We start from the raw sequence: 24,919 nt of genomic DNA on the forward strand, positions 1-24,919 counted from the left end.
TAATACTTTGTTAGAGCTGGAAATTAAAAAGTACATAGCCTAAACAATAGACTAAATTCAGCTTTTCCCACATCTGTGATTGCTATGTGCACCTCGAGGCTTTGAGGGTAAGATCCGTCTAGAAATGACCATTCTGCAGTGTTGACCCAGCATCCGCTTTCTTTCAGCAGCTGAAACAGCAACACAGCAAATGAGACAATTTTGTTCAACCAAGGTTGGCCGTGTCTCCTCTTCTTCAATGCAGCTCTGCCCTCGTACCTCATTATAACTGTGGTTTCCAGTTGGTGTTTAGTGACTACAGGTGACAAGGCTACCCAGAGAGCCACTGTGCACCCCTCCAGCCAAGCCAGTTCACACTACGCTCATAGAACTAATGTTACAATGTGCAACCACCGTCCAAAGGAAATGTTTATTCCATTACTTTTCCTATTACAATAACTAAGCGTTATTCTGGAGAACACATCGAAGTTAACAGTTATCTTTTTGACGCCCGCTATAAAACATCGATTTGGTTGAGGATGATGCGTGTTTTTGAACCACACAGTGAGTTACATTACAAGTAACATCAAGAACTCTATCAGCATTTTGTAATGAAAAAAAAACAAAACAAAAAAAACAAACACCACTGTCTCGCTAATGCAATCATTTGCATTCCAGTCGGAAGTGGTGAGCATTTTGATGAAATTGCAGAAAAAGACAGGCAAAAACGTGTCAGAGTGAATGAAATTCATTACGGCTTCTCATGCAAACAATATTAGTTTCCATAAAGCAATACAGGCATGCTGGAGATGGTGCCTTGTCTCTATGGTTACCAAAGATATAAAGCCCAGACGGATACCTTGTCCGGTTAAGACATTCTGTCTCTAATTAAAAGAACACACATTGTCATTTATTAAACACGGTGTCAGAATTGCAATGTGTGTTTCGGGCCAGTGTTCTGTGTTTGTATTCATCTATTTTCGCAGGATGGGATTTGAAGTTGCGGACCTCCTGACATGCCGCATGGCTTGACATTAGCAGCACAACCTTTAAAAACCACAGAACTGTCATGACCGCGCTGCGTTTGGACTCGAGCCACAGAAAGTGAGTAACTAATTATGTCCTTATTCGTCAAATGCCAGAGAAAGTTTTATGGTAAGACTTTGCCGGTGCAAACTGCCACTGCATTTTGCTTTAATTTGTTTTAATTGTTTGATTGTGGCAGGGGTATCATGACCCCCCTTCACTTTTAATACTAGTTCCACTTCTCTTTTATTCCTAGCCTCCGCCTTGCCCACATCTCCCCTCCCTCAAGATGCGTCGCTCTGCTTGCATATCAGAGTTTTGTGCTGACTTTTGGAGACATTTTGGCAGTAGTCTGGTTTTGCATGAGAATTTAAAGTGCATCAGACTCATGACCACTGAGTTCAGTGTGCGAGCTCTGAAGCACTGCAATCCACACTCCTACTTTACTTTCCCACTGATCTGCAAATGAAAGTTATGCAGGAAGGAAAAAAAAAAAACTGTTGGTAAGTAAACAACGACCTAAACATTGCAGGTTTTAAGATATTCTGAAAAATCTGTTTTGCAAATTTTTTCATGAGGGAGGAATGTATTAAACTGGCTTGTTAGACCTCAAGGATAAACACAGTGCTCTACTGTGAGTGCCACTGAACGGGAGCACAGGGCATCTTTAAGGCCTTTTCAGCTTGTCACATTGACACAAAATTCCTTATACATAAGTGTCATTGCAACGTGGAGAGGAATTTGGCATTAAACTGTGTGCATCACAAAGATGTTCGGTTTATCTTTAATGTACCAACAGGGAGACATTTCTTACAGAGTACATAATTAGCTACATGCATCTAGTGACCTCTCAGCCCTACATTTTAATAACACGGCGAATATTTTGCTTAGACGGTGGGCAAAAATGATCTGGTGTTTACATTTACTGTGACTATCTGGCTGGTTTAATGAGAAGACCAACATGTTGTCAGGCTCTAGGATCACATATTTCCTCCCTAAAATATTTTTGCACTAAATTCCTGCAATAAAATAAAGTGAAAAACGAAACGAAAATCAGAAACATTCACTTTTATCAATTTTTAAAAAAAGCTCTCTCCAAATCACTTCTTGTATAATAGCAGGCGGATCCCTGGAGCACTCCCATCCTAATCTTTGAGGACCCATATTTTGTGATGAAACATGTAATGAGATATCTCAAATTGTGCTGTTTGGGTTGCAAATGTGTTACAGATTTAGAGTGCACATTGCAGTGACATTGCCCCCTAAGGCACCATTTAAGCATGTCAGTGACAGCCAGCCATTTGCTGGTAATTCATTCTTGGCAAGAATTTATTTTCTGTAAATACAGATAATGGAAATACACTTTAAGGAGCGCTCTATGCTTCCCCTTTACACTGCTGGGATCATGCGTTCGGAGCACGGAGCCTTCATGGTGTGTGTCTGCTTGCCACTGCAAACGTCGAGTATGCGGCAAACATTACCTCACAGTACATCCTGTGCGTTTGTGTGGACATGCTACTGCAACACTGCTGAGGAAATCTATATTTAGTCCTGAGTTATACACTGTTTTGCATAAACCAATCGCCTTTAACATCAGCTTTAGTTCCATGTAAAATAACTTCAGGTGCTACCTATAACATTAGCATCATCGAGTCATCATCTTATTGATTTTTGAGTCAGTGCGGTGATGATTTACTGAAACTGCAACGAGAAAATCATTCAGTTGACAGATACCCTCTCCAGGCCCCTACATAGCATTTTCATTGTGTGCCACCAGATCAGATTTGGCAGGAATTATGCTGTTTTTGATTGATTGTGTAATTCTTCCGACACGACCGGCACAAACGGAGCTAAAGCTTTCTTTTCACAGTTGCAGATGGTGAGAGGAGTGAAAGGCCAGTAGGAAAGTCACTTCTCACACATTTATTTTCTTCCGTAAAAGGCAAAGGCAGCGACAGTATGAAACAAGGGGTGAAAGGGCAACATGTTCGTACTGCAGTTCTGAGAAACACAAGAATACCACATGGCAAGCAGGAAAGGTCGGTTTTATAATACTCTATATGGCAGAGAAAAGCTAAGTTACAGATTTATTCGGTACACCTATACAATCGAATCCCTCAATCCCAGATCTGCAATTAATGGAATATTTGTGACATTTTACATATTAAAGGAAATGCATTTACTCATGTGGCAGTGGTAGTGTAGTGTGGATGACAGGGTAAAACGCATTTGCATTTGTGAACACACCTACATCCACAAAAATTGACACACAAACAGGTTTGCAAACATATGAATAATGTATGAACGTGTACCAAACCTACGAATTTACTTAAACATTCATATGCCAATATGAACACACACACACACACACACACACACACACTCACAAAGCCTGTAAACAAACACTTGCATACACTCGTACATACACATAGGCTTACTGGAAATGCACGCACGCTCACATTCAGACAGATTCACTCTCGCTTGCTCCAGCTTTTCCTTTTCTTTCACTTTGTTCTGCTCTCACCTCCGAGGCATAATCAGCCTCTCTAATCCATTCCCTTACATTAAGTGATGCTTCCTCCTCTGTTTGGCCTCTGGCACCCGCTGCACTAGCGGTTGACAGCGCCGTTGTTTTCCTCAGAAAACCCCCTCCCGGTCACGGCAGGGAGATGGAAAGGAAAGAGAGACAGATCCCTCTGGCACCTCTTGGAAGATATCCTCATTTTTTGTTTCCCCCCTTAAGAAGACAGGCTTCTTTTTCAGCTTTTGTTTGGGGAATGTCATTGAACAAAACAAGCAAGTTCTGCCAGCATCCCAGCCCATGGAGTTGAGCTATTTCAGGCGACGGATCAGATGAGGGAGCTTAGTTTAGGCTCCTAGAGATTTTTTGTGGGGTTTATTAGCAGTGGTATGGAGTGTGGCACACTCCACATAAAAATGCAGCATGGAATGAAAATAAATAACAAATGCAGGTCACTGTGGGAAACGAGCCATGCAAATGTCACATGGTGTGAATGTTTACATGTACGAGTAAAGACACGGAGCAAATGTACTCCAATGCATGACTGTCCTGACTAGGAAAACAAAATACAGCCACATACATTTAGTTGCTTGAACATAATAAGGAAGAGTCACATCAAGTAGTTACTTCAATGCTGCTAGTACGCAGCAATTGACATCATTATTAGGCTACAGGATAAAATGTCATACTTGGAATTATATGAATACTAGTATTTCTTGACTTTAGCATGCATTGTCTTTCAGTACCTAAAAATCCTGTTACAAATAAGGCTCAAGTAATTCTGTGTTTATGCTTCATTTAACAATCTTATAACATTAAATATAGCTGCTAAAAGCACACCCCAAAAGCAGAAAGATATCTCCGTGGTGGGTATGTGGCACAGAACCAGTGACCATCTAGGCCTCTATGCTTAGATCATACAGTAATTTCCAAGCTTTTTGAAACAATAGATATTGTTGGGCCATCACACTTACTTCTGCAATGAAAGTGTAATATGCTAAATTCCATATTATACTCATTTTCCTGTCATCCTGCATCTCCGCTCTGATGCTAACAAATAACCCATTAGTGTTACTTTGTTATTGAGGTGTTACAGCCAAACAGGCCTTGGGGACTAATATGTACTGTGAATACAATTGCTTTCATTGTTTTGCTGTGAGCTAGTTGCACAACAAATTCAAAAGAAGATGCAGCTTGTGTAATTCAATGTAATTCAGTTACATAATATATTAGAATAATAGTAGTGGATCATTCATTTCTCAGCACCAGGGTGTGTTAAAGAAACAAATCTTTTATCTGCAGTTGTCAAATGGCCCAGATTTTCTTTTTTAATGACTACTGAGTTGTGATCGAGCAAGGAGGACCGGGTTGCATTTATAAAGCCAACCCTTGTAATGATCTTTTTTTTTTTTTTTTTTTTATCAAAGCCAGCAAAGCGAGGATGGGGAGTGTTAGCCATTGTCTATAGATAATTGTGAAATATGTGCAACTATACTGTTTAGTTTTGTGGGCTATTCTTTTAAGTCTGCCTTTTATACTTATGTTTTATGTCATTATAATGAGTTGGAAATGAAAGGAAATGGATGTCTGATTACAATATGCCACATCTGTATGCTGCCCTAAATACATTATTTGTAAGATGAGGCAAAGTATTAGCACTCCCAGAAATTGAGTACTGTGCCGTAAAGACCAACTCCACCAGGAATGGTGACGCAGTGTAAGATACACAATGTGGGCATTGCTTTATCAGACTGCTGTTGGCCTATCGGCATATCGAGTGACATGTCCCAATTATAGTGATTGATGGTTATCTGCTGTGTCATATTAATTTGGCGCTAGCACATTTATGAGCTACATGCTTTTGCAAATCTATGCCATCCATTTGTAAGGCTACTGTATGTAAGTACTGAGAAACTTTTACCATTGAGTCGGTAGTTATGGTTCGCCACAACGGCCTTTGAAGTATTGGCCAGGATCTTTTTTCATGTGACAGAAGATTATATTAAAAATCGAAATTAAATGGGAATAGCTAGGTAAAAAGGACAAAAAGGAGAAAAGCACGACCTGCTTGCCTTTGACTTGGCTGTAACAGTTCCTCTGTAATTCATGCAGGATTCGGCGTCATGTCAATCCCAGGATAACCCTCTGGGAAATGGAAGAGTTATCAAGAACAATTGGGAGAGCTGAGAAGTCTTTATCCAGCTCTTGCTAATCTCGTCTTTAATCTAACTGCTCTCCATACAAAATCAAAGAAAGGCTTCCAGCTAAGCCGTGGACAGAAATAGCCCAGTTACTCCAAGACCTTTTTGTGTTGTTGGACCTCATACTGGGCAGCAGACCAGACATAGATTAGCAGAATATTAATAATTCTTTTGTAACTCATAATGGTACTAAGTGTTAGATGACTGAGCCCTTAAATCATCTATGCACATACTCAAGAGCTTCTTGGTCCACCACAGTAGTTACCAAATAGCCTTTTTGAGAACAAAAGGCAAACCATTGTTTAAGTTTCTGCATCAAACAGTTCACCTGTTCAAGTTGTAGACTCTGTTTTTAAGTGGGGTTTGTTTTCCCCCATTTGAAGTGTCCACAACGATATCCTGCAAAGTACACAAGGATGGTCTGGATAGTATAAAGGGAATTCTCTGGACTCAATCTTTTTGTTCTCTCTGATATCTCCTCTACCCAGTGAAATAATGAATTATCCCACATTTCCAGAACGTTCACAGTTTTTATGTGTCTGAACCTTGTTAGGGATAGTTAGCAGCCTCCTCTAATAGCACATAGTAAAGTATTCATGGGGGTTCCATAGTGGTCCACAGTGTCCATGGACTTATAATTTCCAACTAGTGGATCTACCTTGGTTTCAATAACTACTTTCATCTTTAGAAGTTTGTGATAGATGTCCGTGTCCTAGGGTGGGTATCCTGCTGCTAGTCAGCCTTAGCTGGCAGCTAACTGTCAGGTTCCCTGTTAAAACATCACTAAAAGCTTGTGCTTCTACAAGACCCATGGTAGCACCAAATGGAAATAGAAAGCTGAAAAGTCAGCATGAGTCACACATATTCAAGAACTGCTCTCATTTAATTAGGAAGAAAGGAATGAGGATATTGGCAAAACAATGGAAATCTATAGCAAGTATTACAGCACCGGAACCAGTGGAAATCAGCAAAGAAACTGCTCAACTGAAATAATGCAGACGTTTCACCTAATCCCTAAGTCCTCCCCTCTTTGTTGCCACTGTCATTGTTTTGAGCTTACATATGTCTGTCATCATCCATCACATTCTCAGTGGATTGATGAAAATCCTCTGAGAATGTGCACCTTAAAATGAAATGTGTCCTCAAACTCTGTCGGCGTATCATTGAAGCAATGCCATTCAACAAAAGGAAAGAAAAGCTTGTCACCTCCATGAGCCCTTTTCACTGAATTCCAAACACTTCAGATCCCTTTCTCCGTTGCTAACCTGACCCTAACCTCCCCAAGTCCACCAGACCTTTATTGCTCTGCGGACTGTAGACGGGCCTCCCCCTCTCATCCTTATTATCAGCTGCATGTCGCACATCTGTACTCTACAGTTGCCGTGTGTCTTGTCACCTCCTGACAGTTCCATTCCCCAAAGAGTTCCCTGAACTTTTTTCTTTATTTGACAGTTATACGAACACATTAAGAAACACTGGGATGACATGTAACAACCATCCCATGTAACTATTCTGCTTTATAAGCTGAGAATTATCCAGTAATGCAACATTGATATAAGTACAGGACAAGCTATAACAGCTCCTAATATATTATGAGATTGTAAGATAACTTTGACATCAGTCCAATTCCATTCCATTGACATTTGGGGGGATATGTGTGTGTGTGTGTGTGTGTGTGTGTGTGTGTGTGTATGGGGGGGGGGGGATGTTGACTGAGGGTTGAAATAATTGCCCTTGAAAGGAGCAGAATGTTCTTCATTGGAAAAGAGAGCGTGCTGTTCGCTGAACCATGTAAAGATCCTGCCACCGTCCTAGAACTACCACACTAATAATTACATTCTGCTTTCATCAAGATCTCTCACATTTGGGGACTGTTGCGACGTGAGGCAGAGTCGACGGAAGAAAGCCAGGGCCTGCAGAGGGAGAAATAGCTGTGCTTAGACAGATTGCAGCTGTAGAAAGTTCATGCACCGCTAGACTCAATTATAAACTACCCCAGCAAATCTTGCTTGCTTAGAAAAAAGGATGTAAATTGTGTTTACTGTAGCCTTGTCCAGTAAACACCATTTAAAGGTATGCCATGTATGTTCTTCATCATCCTGTCTGCTGACTATTGCACACAAGTGGTAATTTCATAATTACCTCTGAATTATGTTTACCAGCCTTTGATTGATTCGATCAATTTCTTTGCTGAGAATGAATACTGCTCATGTTATGGATAATGAATAGTCATGCACTGCACACAACTCATTACCTTGCATCATATTTTAATTTCCCTTTACGAACGCTTCAGTGTATGTAACATTAAGTCTTTTCTGGAGCAGGCGCTTAAAACACTACTGATCCATCCTTAACTTGGGAACACCATTCATCATAAATTCCTCACATCATTCTATTCATTGTTAAAAATTAAAAGAGTTATTGTCATGGTATTGTTATTTAGTAGGGTTTATCCTCACCTACCTTGTTATAATTTACACTTCCTGTCTTTGTGTTTTTGATTGCCCTATATTTACCTTTTTAGTCTTCCCTCCTTGTGTATTTAACTCTGTCTTTTCCCCCTTTCTCTTCATCAGTTAGTCCGTTTTGTTCATGGTGTAACTGTGATTGCTCCTTGTGTTTTCTGGCCTAATTTTTTTTGGTTTTTTTTGCAATCTTGCCAGGTTTCAGACCTGCCATTGATCTTTTGTTTTATTATTGTACTTCAGCCATCTCAAGCTCACCTTTTGTTTTAACATCTGTCTTAGTGTTTTGTGTTTTGACTACCTCATGGATGAAGCAACTGATTTTTTTTAACGCATATATAAAATGCCCAGTTTGATCATTTAAGTAAAAAAACTTTCCGTTTCTCTGTGTTTGCAAGGGTCCACTTTGCTCTGTGACATAAATATCATCCATCCATATCCACGTGGGCCGCTGGATGACAGAGCTTTGTTCACAGTTGTTTCCACCAATGTACCTCACTTGTCCTTAGTCCTATTCAGTGTTCACACAATACATACTTCCTTTTTGCCTTTGTACACCAACAAACAAGAGCTCTTGTTGCTGTTGTGAAGTTGCCAATTTCATTCCTAAAGCCTGAAACACACCGGGCCAACCGTTGGCCATCTGAAGTGTTTGGTGAGACTCGGACGAGTTTGGGAACAAATCTGTTTGGTCTGTTCAGCTGCATTGGAAGCTTTTGGGACTGCGTGGACAGTGTCTGCTCCGATTTAGTCTGAGAACATTGGCTGTTCGCTGTCTGAGCCATTCGATACTCTGATTGGTTGTGTGCTAGCTGTATGACCATTGTGATTGGCAGTGTGCTAGTGAATCAGTGTGGTGGGAGGGGCGGAATTCTGTGTGCCCGCTGAACTCTACGGTGTGCACTGTGTTTTTCTATGCACTGTGTTCTGTCATTTCCTGTTCTCATGTTTTGGATTACTGGCATGAGACTAGCACTTCCCAATCTTGCGCAAGTCCAGAATGTACACACTACTGTGTGATTTGCAGCCGTCGAAGTCGTATTCAATGCAACTCTTCTGCCGAACGGGTCAGACGAGAGGCAACAGAGTGATTGGACAAAGGCAGTTGGCTGTTGGTTTGAGTCTGGGCGGTGTGTGGGGGCCTTAATGCACATGCTTCCTCTTCTTGGTTTAATGGCAGTGATGACACATGTCCGCTACCAAATGGGAATGGGGTAGTTCAGGGGCAGGAAAGTATGGAGTCAAACAAATACTAATGGAAATCTGCCCGTCTGGCAACCTGTACAACATTTCATGGAGTTTAGCAGGACGCTACTTTTGTCTAACTTTGAAGACCAGCGTGAGTTCAGTGCAGGTCCATCGAACTTAAGATTTGATGCAAAACTCCTCTCCATGTCACCAAGCCCTTCTCACCAAACGTCCTTGACTGTTTTGCCTACATAAGTCGCTTTTTGAAAGTACCGTGCAGGACACATAGAGCTGTTGAAAGGTGAAATGGGAAGTTGCAAAGATTGAGACTTTAGATCAATAAAAAAAAAAATACTGCTTACTATTTGGCCACCCTACAGCAAAAGAACTTGCAGTAAATGACCCACCGTAACAAGATGTTGAGACTAGAGATGAAGGCGATGTGCGCCTGAAAAACAGATGAAAGGAAGGTTAATGGCAATATGAGAGGAGGATAGAGGCAGGGAAAAAAATTTCGAAGATGAAAAGAGTCTGGTAAATAAAGGCAGTATATGGGATGAATAAGTGAAGCATGGGGGCATCTGGATTAAACTCGAAAAACTACACAGTCTGGGCCGAGAGAGGTAAGGGCGAAAGGATTAGGCCCAGGAGCAAAAGTTGGTTTCAGGGACAGAATCACAATCATTTCAAGCTAAAATATGATCTGAGGACGGTGAGCCTGTTATTGGTTTCTTGCTCCATGTCCTTATATGGGAAATTTCCACCCTAACACTTCGCATCGCTCTTGCTGAGCTGTCATCTGAGAAGCTCACGTTAACTGGCATCCTCCACCTTCACAGGTGCCGGAGAAGCAGATGGGGAATGCAGCCAATTTGTAAAACGGGAAGCAACACTGATGTTTTGAACAGGGTTTCACTGCTACACATTTAGCATCACTTAAAGTTGTTGTTGCTGCTATGAGTGCCTCAACTTTTGTCTGCCAGTCTTAATAGCCACAATCCAACTCGCTGCTGGTCAAAGCAGATTCAGCACAGCCACGATCGGCATTTTTCATTGTGTCAGCCATGTTCTCCTCACAGTTTGAGATTTTGCGACGCAGATTCACTTTCCCATGTTGAATTCAGCCAATTATCTGTGTTTTTTTTAAAATCTGTGTTCTGTGTTTTCAGCCAGCTATAAAACAATTCTACAGATCCCTCAGTGTCACCTGAATTTAGCAGTGTAAAATTTGCTAAAGCTAAAAGCAGGTCAATAAGGAGTTGAGTGCATGTGTGTTAACTGCTGGTGTATTAAAAGCTCTTGAAAGTTTGATTGCTCAGGTTAACTCTCTTAAATTGTGCAAAGCCATTATCCAACAAGTTACTGAGGATAAAGTACTATACACATTTGTAGTAACCATTCAATTTATGGTGAGACAACCAGTAATAACTGAATGTTTTTGTACACTAATTTGTATTTGTTGAATCTGTCTGATGTTCCTCAGCAGAGGAGACTTGTTTGAGCAGCTGTCACGTTATTATTTGTTTCTGTGTGATCTTTAAAGCTGCAGACATTGCAGATTAAAACAAACACAGGAACATGGTTTTTAAGCACTTTTCTGTTGACTTGACACGGGTTACTGCTGTAAGAATCCAACTCACTGATCCACACCGCCTAGAAAGTGTTTAATGTCAGACTTGTTTTTACTCTGACCTCTTCTTTTTTGTACCAAAATAATTATCCACGCACGGCGGATGTTCTGCTGTACTGATGTTCGAGGCATCCCTTTACATTAAAGCATTTTTACAAGAGATCTGCCTTACATTTTTCCTCCAGATTTGAGCGTAGCTTTAGAGGAATGTGTGTCTGTAATGTGCTAGATCTTTACAAAGTAGTTGAAGTGTGTCTGGTGGGAGGACTGGATGAGGTTTATGTTTGTCCAAGAACCCTGACATATTCTAGGCCAAGCATAACTGTTCTGCTTATACAGGGAATGATGGCTTGTATCGAATGTAAGAAAATTCTATCATATATTCCTAACTTCTGAAAGGAAAGAAAACTGCATCATACTAGGCCACAAACATTCACTGGTGGGGCAAACATTATTGTACTATAGCTAAATAGAACACTAACATATATCTTGAGGGGATAAATAGACATGAGCAGGATCACGCTTCATATTTGATCAGCACTGCCTTATCTTACAGTTTGACCAGTTTTTTTTAGCCTCTTTTCTCTTGCAGAAACAATATGGCAGCCTCAGACAGCCACACACATTTAGTGTCACAGCTCAACAGTATGTTAAAATACGTTTTTCAAAACATTATAGGCAAGAAATGTGTCGTGTAGGAACAGAATCTTGGTTTACAGTTTGTCAGCACTGCTTTATTTAGATCGAAGTTTTGTGAGACACCCTTTATTCGCTCGCTTTCGCGATCCGACCAGATGCTTTGTGCCAGCAAATGTGGGTAATCCAAAATGCGGAGGTGCTATCTGAAGCCCTCTAATAAGCCAGATGATGTGTTTTGTGTCATTTGGTGGATCGAAAGAAGTTTACCATTGTTCAGGTGCATACACTAACAAACATTGTCTGCAAAGTTCCTGATTGAAGGTCGATTATGTAGTTTTGGGGAAATTATTCTAATCAGAAGAGAAAGAGCTTCATTGTCTGACGTTTTATTCCCAGAAAAATAAATCGAAAGTACAACACAATTTCATCCTGTTTTATTTTGTTTATAAGTGGCGGACCGTGCCACCTCTCTAGCTTCAAACAGTGATCTGGGGACCTTATTTTCCTGTGAGAACAGTGTGTTTATTCACTTATGGAAAAAATCAATAGCTCATTATTAGAGTTAATAATAAATACTGAGTTTAGCTTCCTTCTCAAAAACTAAATAGTGCCCCTTTAAAGTGAATGCAACCTCCGAGGACTGGACTTCACACTCGATCAGCTGTTGCAAATATGTGATCTCTACACTATAAAGAGCTTAACGGGTTTGTTCTGCGATGCTATACAATGACTAGCATCCTACTGTGTAACAGTACTAGTCACTGTATAGCCAACATGGAATTAGGGCTACTACGTTTTTAGTAGCAACGACAAAGCAAACTCGAGTCCATGCTGCCGTCATAGCAGTGTGTTCCAGCTGCCAGTAATTCTTGCTTTACTGCCTCTGCTAATTATCCATATTTCCTCCTACAGTACCAGTCATCTGCCTCCTGCTTCAGTCTGAGCTTGAGTGTGACAACTGAAGATGTGTTAATGTGCTGCAATTTAAAAAAAAGTAATGTCAAAAACAATTAGAGTCCTCTCAGACAGTCAAACCGTGACAATCTTCGGAGTAGTAATTATCTCACGCTGAAGACTAAACTGTGTTGTGTCTAGCCATAATTCCTTTCAGGATATTACTCATTAAAATAAAGAGAGATGGCACAAATAACCCCAAAAAATGATGGCGGCAAAGAATGAAATGATGTTGCCAAGGCGATTCAGCGTTTGACGTGATTCACTTCCATTCGCCAAACGTGCAAAACATTTCTGCTGGAACTGTGGTGTTAATCAAGGTGAAATTAATATTCTGTACTTTTTTTTTACTGTATTTTTTTGTACATCAACACTTTTTTTGGCGTCTTACAGTGTCATAATGGCTTTTGTAAACAAAATAAGGGTTTATTTGTTTGAAACCGCCACAAAAACGTATGGAAAAAAGGGAAAGTTTCTTTTCGCTGTATTATGTGGTAGTCTGTTAAACTTGCAGTAAACCTTGTCCCCTCGTGCCTTCAGGAACTGAGAACTACATAAAACATTTCATTAGCCTTTGTTTTAATGGGCAGCCGGAGTGTGGTCCTAAAGTAACGAGGATAACACAGAACCCATTTATCTCTAATTTTAGTGGATTTTTGGCATAAAGCTGTTTATTTAAAAAAACACAATACATGCATCACTTATAGGGCAGTGTTCGCAGGAGCACAATAATCTGCATACTTGTGATCCGATTTCAGAAAGTGACATGGGACACTGACGCACAGATGAGTTTTGTATGAATGGAAGCCAAAGTGTCATGTTTCACTTGTTGATCATTGGAGGCAAACATCTGAAAAATGCACAAATGACAAAACAAAGATTTAAATATCAACTATCAAAACAGTGCAATAATGAGATGAAACTATAGATTGAGTGCACGCTGAACTACGGACACAATAATGCCGTCTGAGAGAAATGATGCATGTTTTGACCAGTCGAGGGACATTAGCAGTCGAAGCAACGCCTTACACAATAAGAATCTGAAGACCTCAACAAAGTAGCTGATTGCATTATGGGCTTGCTGTGCAGCTGGCAGCTGCTTCCTGACAATATGATGATGGAAAACTCTCGTCGCTCCACTTCAAAATCGTCAATTAACGGAAATGAAATTGTGTGATGTCTGTTGCGGCACAGATGCTGAAGGGGAAGTTGACAAACTGGGACTGCAGCAGAAATCCTATAGCTGGTTAAACTGCAACCAACACCTTCCATTTAGGTTTTTTTTAATCAACCTTTGTCAAAACTTAATTTGTGGATTAAACTTTTAATATGCATGTAATGCATGATTATACTCTAAAGTGTATGTGGTTAATGAGAATAAAAACACTAATTACGATTACATTTGCATACCGTGTATACAGTTACTCAGGGGTCCAATGCCCTTGATTCTGTGTTACTGTCAGGATGTGTTCAATGTGTGCAACACAAACACAGGTGCTCTAATTAATAACCTCAGTTCTCAGGGATTAATACATTCATCCACATTGTTTTTATCTGTGTCTATACTGGTTTTGTTGCTGCTTGAACAGTCTGAGCTGTTGCACTATATATGACTGGAAGTTTATTTATATTTTTACCTTATTATATCATTGGAAGCTGGGAACTTGAGGCTGCTGCAAGGATTTTTTGGTTGATTTTTGCAGTTATTGCAGACAAAGCAAACAAAGCAAATTCTGTTTTATCGTCTTACCCTACCACCAGGCTACACGGAGGCTTCTTCCCTAATGTTGTGAGACTCCTCAGTTAATCATCAGCTCTCTGCTACTCAAGTTTTCTCTTTAATTTTCGGACTTATCGATGTGGATAAGTCAGAATCCGACCAGGTGACAGGCGTTAAGAGTTACTAGGGCCACTATAGAAATAGTTTTCTTTTTGACAATCTTGTTTGCTTATGTTGGCCATATAGAGGCATCATTGTTAAATTGAGACTGTTTCATATCAACTTAAAACGTTGTTGTTGTTATTTATTTCATACAATCATATCATTGTAAATATGAAAAAAAATTAACTGGAATGTTAAACGGACTATTTGCACACATGAAGTTATTTTGGCACTGCACTGTTTGACAGTCGGAGCAGCACGGGGTGCGCTTCCTACCACCACATTATTTTAATGACAGCTGCACACTGGAGCCACTGTTGTGTTTATCCTTCACTACAGTGTCTCAAATGTGTTTTGGGTTTAACTGTCAGTATGCTTTCATTACAGCAGCTTGGTGCTACATGGTCAAAGCAAATCACTGGTCAAGTTTGAATAATTTTCTCAGCCGTCTATATACCGCTTGTATGTATCTTTGTTCATTCACTCGTGTGTGTGCAGACAAAATAAACATAATTATACATTAAGAGCCAAAACTACCTTGATGTTTTTCTGACTTGTGGGTTGTGACATTCACACAGAACCATTGCTAGTTTAGTTATTACATATTTCGTGCATATAATAACAAACAAACAAACAAACAAACAGGGGAGATACATGTCTGCCACCACACACACAGGCATGTAGTGAATCACTTAGGATAACAGATTTCGCCTTTAAAAAATATATTTTTATATAATTAATCTGGATATGTCCTCTAACGCACAAAAATGCTCCATGAAATCAACTTCGGTTCCCACTCTGTGCAGCGCGGAACATATCGGTGGGAAGCAGCACAATCCCCCGTGTGCACATGAGGGCACGTTCGCTCTCACACACTCTTGGACCTCGTCTGCAGCCTCCCCCTATAGTAGGAAGTGAAAGAGGTCTAATTGGCTGCACTGCTTGCTCCCACATTTTCATGGTCATTCGAGCGATCTTGTACCATGACGGATGAGGGATATAGAGCTGTGCTGGATGTGCAAAGACAGACAGAGACAGATAGACAAGTAGAAGGAGAAACGGACAAAAAACGCCTATCAAGACAAGTCAGGTCCACTTGACTGGAATGGGAATCTCTGCAGCTCGACAGAATTGGTACAAGAGCCAAAACAATGGCCACAATTTGTCCTGATTGCATTTACTCAGCTGAGCCTTTAAGAATAAAACTTCATACACGAGGATGACAATATGCTTAAAAAAAAATGATATTTTGACATATACTGATTGTCTTTTGTGTACGTTGTTGTACTTTTTCTCCTTTTGCTGCAAAAAGTGTGCAGAATGTGCAGCGTAAGGTATTTTTATTGTCTTTTTCCAATCTTAATTAATGGCTCAAGATTGATTTAAAATAAACTTGTGCTTTTTGGGCAGTAAAAGAAGCTCCCCAAGAGCGTACATGCGATATAACTCATTTTAAGCCAAAACGGGCACAGCACATGTTGAACTAACTTGCGGACTAATTATGGCACAACACCACATTTGTGATGAATACATGGGCTTAAGACAGCCAACCTGTCTTTGTGTTGACGTAAACAGCTGAACCTGAATCCGACTAAGACCTGAGTAATGACCGAAAGCAGTTCCCACTGTCACTTCTCTTCAAAGCTGTGCTGGTCTAAAGTGATTTTTGGATTTTGCTCCATTAAACTAATTGCTGACTAAAACAGAGTGCTCATGTCTGCCAAAGGCCCCCGTGGATCCCAGGGGCCCTTTTGAGCGGTGCAGCTGACATCGAGTGCTGTTCAGTGGGTCTGGGGCTGCATCTGTGCCAGCTTCTCCCACTGGGTGCCTTGTACTCAGCCGAACCCCCCCCCCAAACACACACACACACCCTCGCCCCCCCTCCCCAACCACACTACACCCCCGACCATGGCGATGCTTGAGTGCTTTGCCTCTCCTTCCGCCCGTGCTGCCCGTGACGTTGAGGATAACACATGATCGTGTGCTTAGGAACACTTACAGGGATGCACATTTACTGTATAAATGCACATGTACTCTACAGGCTAATGTGCTGGATGATTTATGTGCTGCACTTTGTCGCAACCCTGCCTTTACTGTGGCTGCACAGTGAGAGTGAGCTCAGTTTCACTAGCTGAAGATGTGTGAACGTGTTGCTGTCTCAAAATGCAAACATTTTTTTTCAGGCTCCATAAAAGCTTACTTTACATTAAATAACACACTTGAAATGAATGTGACGATGCCTTATAACTGAATGCAATTCAAATGGTTAATTAAAGATGGAAGTGGAATTCCCATCAGTGTGAATTAAAGTGAAAATGACTTCATGGATCAGATGCTCGTGGATGTTTTTGTTGTCCACAGTTGTTGTTTAAAAAGCGAGGTTTGTTGTTGGAGAACTGCAGTTCAGTAAGCATGGTTTGAGTTATTTACAGGAATATGTTTAGGCATCTTTTAGAAACCAAGTTCAGTTTTGTTTTAAAGTTAGTTTTCGATAAGTGGATTGTTCAAATTATGTTTAAATGAAATGATTGTTTTCACATTTCAGATCCTTTTATTTTATTTCAGTTGAGAATTGGTAAAGTCTGCACCCCGTGCATGCTCTTTGGAAGTTTGCAGAGAGTCTAGTTGATGGCCCTTGTGGGCTGGACGAGTTCTGGGTTTGGACAGCCTTCAGCAGCCGCAGACTCCCTGCCGGGACGTTTGGATTCAGCCCACGTTTCCCTGATTTCTCTACATCTCCCTCAGGCATCCACCTCCCCTATCCGTCTCTCTGTGTGCTTGTGTGCCTCCCTCACCTGGCTTCTTGTCCATCTCCGCATGGTTCTCCAACCATCTCATCAGCATCAACAAGATCCCCGGCTCTTCAACCACTCACCGGCTGACTGCTCCACCAGAATCAGTGGTAGTCACTCTCTGCGTCACTCAGTATTACATACATCATCTATGTTTTTTTCCTTGTGCTGATGATTAACTATATTCTACATCTCTTACACTCTCCAGCTGGCAACCTTCACTCTCAGCCAGCCTCAGTCAGTCTCCTCACTCAGCAACCTGCCTGTGCCCCCCCACCCATTAAGAAAAAAAAAATACAGCCTTAACCATACGTACTTTTGGACATAATTTTGGACATACACACACACTCACCAACTGTCTTCACTCAGCAATTTTCACGACACATAAATCTTTGCTTGGATTTTCAGTCACATACTGGCGCATATCTGAAGTATGTAACACACACACACACACACACACACACACACACACACACACACACAGCTCAACTCACACAAGTGCAAACCCTGTGAATTCCGGCAACTGTGCCACTAGAGTCTCTGATTAAATCCGGCATGAACGTGCTGACTCCTCGGAAGTGAATTGGTATTTTCCTAATTTTATTATGACGGCCTGCAATCTGTTTCTCATACAGGTACTTTAAAACCAAAAACCCGTGTAGGGTTTTATAAATGCATGTTTTAAGAGAGCAGCCTGGTGACAGCCCGAGACAGTTTCTTTTTGTTTTAAGTAAGTGAGTCATCTCCAAGAGAGATGAAACAATGGCGTTTGCCAATTGGGCCAGATGTTCATGTTTAAACAGGGACTTACATAAGAGGCAGTGGGAGAGAGACAGACAGAGAGAGAGGGGAAGGAAACGAGGAAGACAGAACACACCATGTAACACAGATAGTGTTCATGTTTTAAATGGTCTGAGCACGATTTTTTTTTTAACCTGCTCAACTTGATATTTGCACGCAGGACTTTTGGTCTTTTATGAACTAAAAGCTGCAAGTACACCAAGCAAACCGAGGTTGCCTTTTCAATCTGAGAACCTTTAAGATAAAAGTCTTACATTAAAAGTACACGTTTTTCATGCAACTGCATCAACTTGCATCGGGATGACAGAAAGTCGCGGTTGAATAGATGTGGCTGCACAGTCAAAGATGTGGCAGGCCAATTAGAGACAGTAAAAAAGTAAACACCCAGGAGAGCGGCACAAAACAGCAAAGTAAATTAGTGAGATGGGTGTAAAGATATACAGACAGAGGAGGGGGAGTTGAAAGACAACACCGTGGCAATGACTGCTTTATACCAAAGATGTAAACAACAAAAATAATCAAACATAATTTTTGGGTTAGAACTCCAAACAACACCAACCGATTAGTGTTCAGGTGTCATGGAGCTCATGTTTACTGACCACAGACAGGCCTGCAGCTCTGGAGGTGAAACCCAGTCCTCTGCTAACTTCCAGGGAGCAGCAAGAAGAGATTTTCAAATTGTGTGATGGATAAACAGATTTCATGTGAAGTTCTCCCCTGGTCCTCTGATCGCTGTCCAGGGTGCTGATTCTGGTCATTTGCCATCATTATCAGGTGATCAATTGCCTCTCCCGCAGAGCTCTCTGTACACTGCAGAGAAAAACTGCGTTCTTGGACACACCAAGTGACAGTCTGTTCATTCTAGTCAGCTTTGAGAGTTAGTAAAATAGAAGATGGCAGTTGAGCCGAGTCTGCGCCCATTATGGCAGGATGTTTTCTGTTTTGTGCGGACCTCAGAAAAAGAAATTGAATCTGTGCACTGTTTTCTCTGCACTTGGGTCTTGTTTGGTCAACATACATATTAAGGATGGCTGTTGATAATATCCCCATCACATTCCAGTTGTCTCTGGTTTCATAGTGCCAGTGTACTGGCAATCCTAGTGGGCGCATTATAAATATTTCACCCACAGTCTTCGGCTTTGACCAGTCCATCAACAAATCTGACTGACAACCGGCAGACAAATCTCACCCTATTATCTAGAGAGCCTGTGGACAGGATGCAAGGACTGACAGTCTTGATGATATTATTAGAAACAGAAAATATCACAAACTCACTGTCGAGTACCTTGAGTAAAGCCCAAGAGAACATTGTTTATTGAGAGTAGGATAAATTAAATAATAAATAAAGTCAATTGAAGTTCAATTAAATCATAAGCTATAAGAACAACACTGGAGACGGTGACATATTTACAGTTAATGTATAAATATTCCAGTATATTACAGTGGCTGCTCTTTCCACTGGCACATACCACCATACTGAATCATCCTGTGTCTAAAGGCAAAATGTTGAGAGGGACATTTTAGTCTCAGCCATCACTGCCTACTCCACAACTTGGAGCTTGTCTCAACACCTCAGTCGTCAAGAGTTGGGTTGGCACCAACACTGCCCCGAACTTGAGAATCTTGCAAAACCCCTTCCCTCCATCGTCAGATACTGGAGCAGTATGAGGCAACAGAGTCATTACAGGGCATGTGAATCCAGCTCTGGCCCCGTGGAGCAACAAAGTCATTCCCATGGTTCTCTCTTTGGCACGGTGAAGGTCGGCAGAGCAGCTGGGGTACACCGACAGCTGGGAACCTCCTCCAGTCTCCAGCAGACCCCAGATGTTCCTCTCTCTCCCCTTTCCTCTCTAGCTCTTTCCCTTGTCTCTTCTTTTTTTTCCCTCGTTCACCATCTCTACCTCTCCCCCCAGTGGAAAAAAAACCTAACAAACAAACAAAAAAAAAAACTGGCAAAGCTGCGTTCCAGTTGTGAAATGGTTGTTTTCGCCAATTACTCCTCTTCCCTTTGCCCGCTTGTCCCAGATGTAGCCAATCTTGTGTGAAGATGTCAGAATTATGCAGATGACATTAGCAAATCTATAGAGCTGGGTAGTGTGGATCTGTCATTTTCATTTTGTCGTTATTTAGAAATGTTTTGACTTCTTCATTTTGAATGCATGAGAGCACATGCCTCACGGTTTTTGAAGATGATAAATTGATGCCATTTAACACCAAAGGAAAAAAAAAACAAAGCAGTAATTTCTCATTAAATTAACCTGCAGTAACAGTTCACATCCAGATGTGGCAATGAGACAAGAACTTATTATAATGTAATAAAATTGGCTTGTTGATCACTTAAACCAAACAATTTATGCCAATGGTTCAAACTGTGGATGAGGGAAAATGATTTCCTGAAACACAACATGGGCGAGAGAACAAATAGTGCTGAAGGTTCAATGCAGATATTTTTAACAATACATTATATACATACATAGTGAATGGAGGATTTTACATCATCTTATCTATCTTATTTATCTGTTGATTTTTCTCGTTTATGCATCTTATTTCAATTTGTTCTCCTTTTATTGTCTTTATTATCTTGTTCTTTATTGCTACTGGTTTCTGAGAGCTACCAAAAAAATGTGTTTGTATGCAGTGACAAAGTGCCTTATCTTATCTGTTAAGTATAGAACTGCACCAGTTCCTATTATACTATTCAAACATAGTAGAGGTGAAGACACACTGATTATTAAATACACATTAATGCACTTGAGCTACTGTAGTTTCTGGGCTGTCTTCACAAAAGTATTGGTGTGTGGTTTGTTAATAAAACAATACTGTGGCTTCAAGGCTGGCTGGAATGATAGAGCAATCTTTATTGAAACACATCTCAAGACTGCGTCCAAACCAGTGTGGCCACGCTGTGGTATTCACTAATTTATAGCAAGGTTCTGCCCACTGCTCTGCCCTCTGCCCTATCAGAAAAGTCCATTCGCCCGCACCTACCTCCCTCTTCTAATTGGTCAATTTGATGGACTGAGGGTCCATCTATCCAATGGGAGGAAACAATGATTGGTCTACCTCACACCCCTATGAAAAAACGTATCTTCTATGTATTACTTAACTCTACAGATGTCACCTAAAGTGGACTGGATGGTCTCTCTATACTTAGATGGAAATGTATACATTAAGGCAGCTCCAAACCTCTGGCGTGAGCACTGACCTCAGTTCAGACCTCTGAGTGGGCCTCCTCCTTGAGTTACCCTTTGACACACCCACAGAGGTGATTAACGGCTCCTGGACATGTATACCCAAACATCGCCACAGTCTCACACTCGCCTAAAGGGAAGCATTCTGTCCTGTCACAGTTAAATCATAACTCAGGATGTGTAAGCAACGCACAGACACTACACTACAATGTCTTTTCATTTGTTTAAGAAAACGTTACATGTTAAATTTACCTTTTAACATGTGAAACTCACAATTTTGAATGTAAAATGAATATTTTTATTACAGGTTCATGTCATATCACAAGTGAACTTTTCACAGGTTTTTCCACGAAAGAATTAGAATTTCACTGTATAGAAATAAAACATGGTGATGAAATAATGCAAGATGTGTTTCCTCACATGCAAGTTCACATGCCATTTGGTATTTGATACATTATTTAGAAATTAGCATTTTGTGTGATTTGGTGATATGTCAGAGGTAATGTCAGTACTAGCTACAGACAAAAGTCATCACATCATAACAACGTTATGTGTCGAAAACATGTATGTTGAAGTAATACATGTTACGCTCTGATCCTACACTCTCACTGAAGTTGCAGAAACAAGTGATAGGTGGGCAGAGTGGCTGAGACAGAGACACCATTCACCCTGTTAAAAGACACAGTATCATCAACGTTCATTGTATTAACTGTTGTTGGTTAACCTAAATAGAAACATGAGGTAGACGAACTTCCTCAAGGTCCATCGTGTTTTGGGGTCACTTAACCATAAAACATCAGGGAAGACACTTTTGCTTTATTTCAGCTTTGGGAGTTCCCACAGGAATCCCACCTAATCAAGTGACATTTAAATCTCAGATTTTCATTGATGTGACCTCGATGTCCCGACGAAGAATGACCTCCTTGGGACCTGGCACAATAAAGTAGATTAATCACAGAGCCTGTGGCCATGGTTTGGTGAGCAACAGGTAGGGTTCTTCTTAAGGTCATAAAAGTTACGTCTACAAGGCAAGGAACTAAGTAACAGATGAACAGACAGAACCCCACCATCAGTGCTATACACTGGTAGCTGCATAAGGAAGCAGGCTACAGACCGATTACACCATATAACAGACACAATCCCACTTTTTGGATAATCGGGAATTAAGTTTGTGAATCAAGCAAGTGTAATTTCACCTAAATCCACCAATACTACTCTATTTCTATAATTCTTTCCATTGTTTAGAAAATAGATATGCCCAGATATCTGAAATCCTCGGATAGCAGATACAAATCATCAAAAATGAATCCAAATCCTGGCATTGCAAATATTGTCCCACCACACAAACAAATGGATAAGCCTTTTGTTCAGTTTTTCTGATTTACAGAACAAGAAAGCTAAACACATATTTGTTGTGGGATGATCGGGTTTCGTTTGCAGGATGGCAGTCGGCTTGTTGTCTTTATGAGGCTCAGCGTAAATTCAAATCAGGCAGACTACCTTTTCATTCACCTCTCTCCCCGCTCCCTCCATTCACCTGACGCGGGCGTTTCTCCATGTACTCTCTCTCCATTTAGCCAACCAGATTCTGCCTCGAAAACACTATCAGCCAATCATGTCTCTGCTGTCAAACTTGAAGCCATTCTCCTCCCCCTCCACCCTCCTCTAACTCCTCATCCAGGGGCTAAGTTCTCTGCTGTACCTTTCTGTACTTGGCGTTGTTACTATATAATATTGTTGTGTTATTATCCAGGTAGAGGCACGTGATTTGTTTAACTATTGTAATGATGCTACAATCAGGCACTTACGATGTATTGCACTGGTTTCTCTTTAAAAAAAACAAAAAAACAAAACAATATTCTATTGATCTTGTAAGGCATTTATAAAAAAAGAATATCTGAACTTTATTCTTAAAACTGCTTATGATAACAATTATTTAACATGACAATAGAGTAACAAGGCCAAAGAAAATGTTTGTGTTTGGCAAACAAAACAAACAATTGTGTCTGTGTGAGTATAAAATAAGTTTGACTCTCTACCTGCTAAATTCTTCTTCCCTGGAAAACAGCTGCCTGCTGGTTGGAAACAAGATTAGGATGGTGATGCAAAGCACATTTACATTTAAGTTCAATCCTTATATGTAAAATTTCTGGTACTTTACCAGAGTATTTCCATTTTCTGCTACTTTATACGTCCACTCCACTACATTTTTGAGGCAAAGAAGCAAGTAATTTTTTGTCAGAAAATTACTTTTGATACTTAAGTACATTTAACATCAGATACTTAAAGACTTTCACCAGAGTAATATTTTAACATGATATCTTTACTTTTACTTTACTTACTTACAACTCTGCCAACAGTAATTGTAAAGTAACAGCGCACATTTAGCAAAAAAAAAAAAAAAAAAAACAAAAAAAAAAACTATGTTAGCTTTCCCATTCTACCCTTCCTTTTCAAGTTGGAATGAATTGACATCACTACTGCAACCAATCAGATGTGAATTACTGACTCGTGAGTCGACTGCAGCTTAAGTTCTTAAATGACCAGGCCAGCAGTATGATCTCCCCTGAAGACAGGAATCCATAAGGGGTAGGAGCAGGTCAAGAAGAAGAAAAGAGGAAGACGAAAAGGAAGGAAGACAGAGAGAGAGAGAGCTGTGAGTGTGGCATGGCAGTTAATCATGCTAAAGCTATACACTCCCTCAATCTGTCCATCCATCTGCCTTGCTCGCCCGACTCATCCCTCTCTCTGTCCGTCCCTCTCTTGCCCTCCATTTCTCTCCCTCCAGCTCATCTTTCATTCTCATCCAGTCGTCTCCCTCTTTCTCACCCTGTTTTGATCTCTCACCTCAAACCTGCCGCAGAAAAGGCTGTATTGCGTCCGCCTCGCGCACACCCTGTCGCTATGTGCAGACAATCATTTCAACATTTGCAGCATCGTGCCCACCGCCCGACACAGCTCACAGCTCATTTGTCCACTTTCCACCTTTCTTTTAACAATGTGAACTTGTCATACTTGTAGTATATTTTCACATCATTCCAATGTGTGTTTTCAGAGGTTACAACTCTCATAAATATGCGGTAATCTCAAATTCAACGTGCAGCACTCTATATTTTCCCCTCATCTCCTCTCACCTGTCCTCACTTCACCTCACCTCACCTCTCATCCCCTGTCCGTCCATAGTCCATTGCCCGAAAATACCTTTTATTAACACACACGGAGAATTTATTCACCCGATCTCCTCTCTATCCTCTCAGCGTTTGTGGCAGGTCCACAGTGGGAGGTTGGTCAAGGCCAATCAGCTCCCGGTGGGTGGTGGTGGTGGTGCTGGCATGGGCTGTCTGAACAGCCCTGCAGAAACAGGTGAGCCCTGCTTCGATCTTGCTGAGACAAAGATGAAGTAGCACCTTAACGGTGACGCACCTATCAATCGGCAAGAGGGCGTGAGGAGAGACTCAGAGAGTTGATTGAAGATGGCATGTTGTCTGTAATTCTAAGGTTTTTTTTTGTTTTTGTTTTTTTTGGCTTTTTATGGTTTTATTGACAGGACAGCTCGGAGAGACAGGACGAGAGGACAAAGCCTCTGCACGTGGGACTCGCACTCTACCAACAGAGGTAATGTGCACCTCAAAGTTGCTCCATGTTGTAAG

The sequence above is a fragment of the Acanthopagrus latus genome, chromosome 11 (genome assembly GCF_904848185.1).
Source record: "Acanthopagrus latus isolate v.2019 chromosome 11, fAcaLat1.1, whole genome shotgun sequence".
Classification (NCBI taxonomy): Eukaryota; Metazoa; Chordata; class Actinopteri; order Spariformes; family Sparidae; genus Acanthopagrus; species Acanthopagrus latus.